Below are 6082 nucleotides of genomic sequence, written 5' to 3'. Positions count from 1 at the left end.
AAGCAGTTAATTTCGAAAGTTTTGAGCTGGATTGATTGAATTCGGAAGTAATTGGGGCCAAGATGCAATTTTCAAAAACTTAAGGGCAAATTATGAAGAATTTCGAAACTTTAAGTTTTAGAAATACAATTTTCGAAAATAATTTTTGTAAAATTGGGTATTTTGAGATTTATTAAGGGTCAAGTGTGATAATTTTCGAGAATTTTGGGTAATTAATGATAGAAATTTTTATGTTTTCGATTCGATTAGATTTGGTATAATTGTCGCATTAAGGATATTCATTAGATATAGCTACCTATGCATTGCTGGATTGGGGAATACACTCATTAATATCCGAGACGTTCATCAAGCGACTAAATATATACCCAATGATTTGGATTTGGGCTTTAGAGTTTACATTCCTTCTAGTGATCAAATGGCTACATCAAGTATTGCAAGGAATTTGGTGCTTCGTTCGTAAAAAATGTGGTTATGGCAGATTTTATCGTACTCCCGATGTAACTTTCCAAAATTTTGAAGGACCACGTAAACCATATGCACACAAGTTATTAAATTTATTTGTGTATTTTATTAAATTGTTTCAAAGCATTAAATGCACGTTTATTTCAAGAATTATGTGTTTATTTCTTTTTATGCATTTAATGCATAATTATGCATGATAAGATTCATTTCACGATTATTTTAAAAGTTCACGCATTAGGGTTTCTAGATGCATTCGCGCTCGATCGAGGAACAGAGACCGGGAGAATTATCGGAAATATTTGTAATGCCCGAAGATTTTGTTCTGTTATCCGAAATTATTTAATTGATGAATTGACGTGATTATGAAAGGAATAGACCGAGATAAGACGTGAGAAAAGATGGAACATGATTCGTATATGTGTGAGTCCAGTAGGTCTCGTGCATATGCGCGGAGACGAGGCGCGCATATGCGCCAGAAGCAAATGCCGAGGCAAAAAGGAACTCCTCGCGCAATATGCACGAAGAGAGGGCGCGCATATGCGCGAGCATGTGAAACTTCCAAGTGCCGCGACAGTAGGTCTCGCGCAAATGAGCGGGGGACAGGGCGCACATATGCGCGAGCAAAGGAATTGTTTTGCAACGAGACAGTTGGTCTGGCGCATATGCGCCGAGAAGAAGGTCCGCATATGCGCGCGACGTGCAGTGCAAGAGAATTAGGCCACTTGTCCTTGCCATGCATTTATATGATATATTCTCCTTCATTTCTTCAGACCTCCCGCAAGAAGAAGACCGAGACAATTTTCTATGAAAAGTTTTCTCCTATTTTAGAATTTGAATTTTATGCAAGATCCAACAGTTTGATTTTCAATCCAAGTTCAGTACTGTGTTCCTCAAGACAAGAGCTTCAAAAGAACGTAAGTTTTCTTATGTTTCGTTATGATTTGGAAATTTTATATTAAAGGAATCAAAGTTTGATTAATATTATGTGTTCCTGAGACTGTGACAATAATATAATCTAAACCGGAACGAAGAACGGATACCGTGTGAAATTGTTATGATTTTCACATTATATTTGATTGAGATTATACAGATTTGGTATTGGAATTGTCGTGTTGATTGATTGTGAGTTATTGAGATTGATGTCTATTGAGATTGTATTGCCGGTATATCGAGATTGCGATGTTATGCCGTCGAAACAGAATTAGATTAAGATTGATCAATCATGTCTTGAATTGAGTTTGTATATTGATGTTGTACTTCTCGAATGTCATTCCAGATTGGTATTGAAGATTCCAAAGACAGAAAAAAGCCAACCCCGAGAAAAGAAATGTATAAATCAATGTTAAACGGGAGATATGACTCGAGTAAGAGATAACTTGAGTTTCTCAAAACCACATACTTTCTTGTTATTGTTTTAATACCTTTGTATTACATGAATGTATATGCTTATTCTATTGATTTATAGAAAAACAGAGAATCGAAGATAGATATCGAGAAAAAGTCTTTGGGAGAGGTGCCAAAGCACAGGACATTTGGTAATATCGATGTGGTAGGAGTAGATCGACTCCTATTGTAGAAATTCGATATAATATACCAAAGTCCTGGAACCGGAATCCCTAGACTAGAGAAGAGTTGAGTCAGAAATTAAGAGTCAAAGAGTTTGATTTACAGTTTTATATTGATTCATGTCTTTCAGATTATGATACATGCTATTGATAAATGTTTATGCTTTCGTATATGCTTCTATGAAATGCATGTATACGTTTTTTATACTGGAAATTATATTCTCACCGAAGTTATCCGGTTGTTGTTGTGTTTGTATGTGTGCATGACAACAGGTGGGACAGGTTCAGGGTCGAGAAGAGAATTAGAGATCGAGATTAGAGTGGAGATCCGGACTTAGAAGTAGAAAATTGGCTTTCAACACTTGATGTATAGTTGTTGAACCCTAGTTGATATGAATGTATTATGTACAAGACTTGTACTTTTGATCTTAATGTTTATATAAGATGATGCATAATTGTTATAGTAATTTGTACACTTGATTATAAGTTTTCAATCCTTTTATAAAATAAAAAAAATTAGACCCAGTACAATTAATGATCCATTTAATCCCAAAGACGATTTAAGAAGACGAATTAGGTTCGAGTCTCCACACCAGGTTGTATCAGAGCAGTAGGTTCCTGAGACTAGAATAGAGGAGAATGAGCGAGGTAGATTGAGTTTTCTTTCCTGCTTTTGCAGTGGTAGCATGTTTTACTGCTTCAATATATGTTTTTACAGAGCCAGAGTTATACCAAGGTCTATTGTAGAACATGTGGAGGAAGGCATCCCACAGAGCAATGCCAAGGGATGTTTGGTAGTTGCAACATCTACAGACAACAGGGACATTTTGCCAGAGTTTGTCCACAGTGAGGTTCTCAACGGTCCCAAGGAGCAGAGTCATCTGGATCAGTGGCTCAGTCTGATAGACGATCATCTGCTGTTCACTCGTTCCAGCCAGCACCTACTCAATCACAGTCGAGGGCCATGAGGAAGCCAGACTGTTAGCCAGCCTCCGAGACAGCAGGTCAGAGTATTTGCATTTACTGAAGAACAGGCCCAAGAAGCACCTGATGATGTTGTTGCAGGTACTGTTCTCTTTGTGGTTATCCTACTTATGTATTGATTGATACGGGTGCATCTCATACGTTTATTTCTAGCGATTTGCATTGATACATGCTTGCCTGTTGAGTTTTTATCTGCTGTAGTATCTGTCTATTCACCTTTGGGGAGAGGTTTTATATCAGTGAATTTTGTTAGACATTGTATGCTACAGTATGACGGGCATGAGATTGAGTTAGATTTTATTGGACTCGATTGTCTGATTTTTACTGCATTATCGGTATTGATATGCAGACCAAGTACAGAGTTACCGTAAATTGTTTCCGGAAAATTGTAAGATTCAGACCTGAAATGGTTGAAGAGTGGAAATTTTACGGTAAGGGTTCCATATCGCGAATTCTTTTTATATCTACGTTCTCTATGACTTGATTATTACAGAAAGGAGTAGATGGATTCCTTGTGTATTCAGTAGATGTACTGAAATTGAGCTCTTCATTGGCAGATTTGTCAGTGGTATGTGATTTTGTTGATGTCTTCCCAGATGAGATTCTGGGTTTGCCTCCCGTCCGAGAGATAGATTTCAGCATTGAATTGTTACCAGGAACTGTTCCTATTTCTAAAACTCCATACAGAATGGCATCGATTGAATTAAAAGAGTTGAAAGATCAGTTAGAAGATTTACTGGCCAAGGGTTACATCAGACCGAGTGTTTCTCCTTGGGGTGCTCCAGTATTGTTTTTTAGAAAGAAATACGGTTCAATGAGACTCTGCATTGACTACCGACAATTGAACAAGGCTGCGGTAAAGAATAAATACCCTTTGCCTCGTATCGATGATTTATTTGATCAATTGCAGGGTGGTTCTTCTGTTTTTTCCAAGATCGATCTGAGATTTGGATATCATCAGTTGAGAGTCAGAGATTCAGATATATCGAATACAACGTTCAGAACCAGGTATCGCCACTACGAGTCTATAGTCATGCCGTTCGGTTTAACAAATTCTCCAACTGTATTTATGACTCTGATGAACCGCACATTTCAGAAGTATCTTGATGAGTTTGTGATTATTTTTATTGATGATATTCTGATTTATTCAAGAATTTGAATGATCATGCTGAACATTTGAGAATTGTATTGAGAACTCTGAGAGCTGAGAAACTGTATGTCAAATTATCGAAATGTGAGATTTGGCTGAGACAGGTTGTATTTTTGGGGCACATTATATCTGGAGATGGTATTTCTGTTGATCTTAGCAAAGTTGAGATCGTGATCAATTGGCCTAGACCGACATCAGTGCCAGAGACACGCAGTTTTATGGGTCTAGTAGGATATTATCGTCGATTTATCAAAGATTTTTCAAGTATCGCTAAGCCGATTACTCATCTGACTCAGAAGAATACTCCATTTGTTTTGTCAGAGGCATGTGAATCTAGTTTCTTAGAGATGAAGAAAAGATTAACCAGTGCTCCGATGTTGACTATTCCGTCAGGTACTGGTGATTTTATTGTTTATTGTGATGCTCCTCACCGAGGATTAGGTTGTGCTCTAATACAGTGAGCACATGTTATTTCCTATGCCACAAGACAATTGAAACCGCATGAGACTCGCTATCCGATTCATGATCTTGAATTGGCTGCAATCATATTTGCATTGAAGATCTGGCGACACTATCTATACGGTGAGAAGTTTGAGATTTATTTGATCACAAGAGTTTGAAATATCTGTTTTACAGTCAGAACTAAATATGAGACAACGAAGATGGCTTGATTTATTGAATGTTCTTTTTCTCCCCCTAACATTGAAAAGATTTCCTCACTACAATGAAAATCAGCAAAACGTGTTGTAAATGTGGAGGCCCGAAATTCGTACTTGAAAATTTGCGGAATAATTTAAAATTTTCTCTTTAATAAATAACATGCCTCATTCATAAAATAAACTGATAAAAAGATTTAATGTTCAAAGTAGCAGCGAAAGTAAATATTTGTTTCAAAGCAACAACTTAAAATAATTTATCGTGATAAAATGAGTTTGCATAAAATAATAAGTAAACTGATAAAATGACCTCGGGTTCCTACTACTGGCCGACCCAAGATGGCTCACTGTCCCCGCCCTCGTCCCCGACCTCATCAGTACCTACAACATTCAAGTCTAGTGAGTCTAAAGACTCAGCATGCATATATCGTAGATAACAAGTAAATATATCATAAAATTTTCATGCCGTGTAAAGATATCATATCGTAAAGCGTAACGTGAAAATATCTTGTCATGAGTAATTATAAATACGTGCATAACTGAAAAATCGTAAGTGAAATGTTTGCTCAATAGAACCCTGTCATGAAATAGCATATCATAATTTTCTGTTGAGAATATGTTCTACACAAGTGGCCCATAACATGAACTGAATCGTCTGATCAGACTAAACCACAGTATACTGGGCGGTAGAGATCATCACAGCCCTTGGACTGGATATCCGTACCAATACATGAAAATGAACCGGTCAGTAACCACCGGATGAAGTAATAATCCCATGATAAGCTGCAATCCCATGAGTGTGAAGTGGCCACAAGCAATATCGCATATATCTCAAAAATAAACTTTTATATTTTTATGCACGTAATATAATTAAATGTCCTGTATTATTTTACCGAATGGGCTGGATCGTTTCTAAGCTCGCTGCGACCTAATTCTAACATGAGAAAAATGCAAATAATCTTAACTTGAGAATGACTCCGTAATTGAACCCAAAAAACAGGGCCAACTAGACCAACAACTTAAATTCTAACCATGACTCTGTGCCAACCCGAACCGATATCAAACCATCATTTAGTCGTGATTAAAATACACCTAAAATGATGAAATAATGCTCCTAAAATTGTAAATTTGAAGTTTAGTGAATGGAGGCCAAAAACATGAAACGCTCTTTAGAGAGTCACTTTGGCACATTGCCACCGTAATTCTCGTACGACCTCTAAACTTAACCGAATCACGAACGGCCAAAAACATGACCTTCCTAACTC

This window comes from Primulina eburnea, chromosome 2 (genome assembly GCF_022965805.1).
Source record: "Primulina eburnea isolate SZY01 chromosome 2, ASM2296580v1, whole genome shotgun sequence".
NCBI classification, from domain to species: domain Eukaryota; kingdom Viridiplantae; phylum Streptophyta; class Magnoliopsida; order Lamiales; family Gesneriaceae; genus Primulina; species Primulina eburnea.
The sequence above is the reverse complement of the archived record's forward strand: the minus strand, read 5'-3'. Positions refer to the sequence as shown.